Source organism: Octopus bimaculoides, unplaced genomic scaffold (genome assembly GCF_001194135.2).
Source record: "Octopus bimaculoides isolate UCB-OBI-ISO-001 unplaced genomic scaffold, ASM119413v2 Scaffold_139467, whole genome shotgun sequence".
NCBI lineage: Eukaryota > Metazoa > Mollusca > Cephalopoda > Octopoda > Octopodidae > Octopus > Octopus bimaculoides.
Window position 1 is genome coordinate 17,388 of NW_026399202.1, and position 914 is coordinate 18,301.

Sequence of the window (914 nt, forward strand, 5' to 3'; positions counted from 1 at the left end):
TATAGATATATATATATATGCATATTTGTGTGGGAGGTGTCGGTGGGGGGTGTAAATGTGTAATTCTGTGTATGTAGTTCTGTGTGTATATATATAATTTAGCTGCGCATATAGATATTAAAATGATGTATATCCTTTACATACATCAGAAAATGAAGTGTGGGAGGGTAAGTGAATCCGTCAAAGAAGAAAGATGCATGGCGAATATATCAGTAAATTGTATGTTGCTTAAGCAGTGTGTTACGTTGGTGCTAATATTAGAATATAAGAATATTTTCTGATCTGTTGTTTAAAAGTTTGCGAGTTCGATTGTCGCTAATGTACCATCCGAACATTTTACATTTTAGTCGTCCGTATACATAATTTTGTAGTCCAACTGTAAGATTAGCAACTTTGTAAGTTACCAAAATATATTTCTGTGAAGAAGAGGAAGAATTTTTATTTTATTCTTAGTTAATTTGAAATGAAAAACAATGACAACATTAAGAACAGCAATTTTGTAATTGACTATAAACACACACACACACACACACACACACACACACACACATATATATATATTGATATATTTATATATACATATCCTTGCGCCCACATATATACACAGAGATATACGCATACACCGCACGCACACGCATATTCATGTATACATGTATATACGTATATATACGCATTCATGCAAAAATACGCATATACGCTCACACCCTCTCGTATGCATATACACACACATATATGCATATATACGTACTCTTCTTATCCATCACTCTTAAAAAGAAAACAATATAGATCTCTTTGGTCAATTAATGCCCATTGGTTAATGAAATTTTGAATTAGTGAGCTTACGCCATATCGTTTCAAGGAAGGTATATTTATTCTGAACTGTTTTATATATATATATATATATATATATATAT

General features: G+C 31.2%; 1 long non-coding RNA gene across 1 annotated transcript in view; it reads right to left on the reverse strand.

The window, feature by feature from the left end:
• Nucleotides 1–37: 37 nt before the first annotated feature.
• LOC106880909 (uncharacterized) overlaps nt 38–914 on the reverse strand; it is a 2,694-nt gene continuing 1,817 nt past the window's right edge. Inside the window, exon 3 of the long non-coding RNA XR_001410790.2 lies at nt 38–416. This is a non-coding gene — a long non-coding RNA (uncharacterized LOC106880909). The remainder of the gene's footprint in view (nt 417–914) is intronic.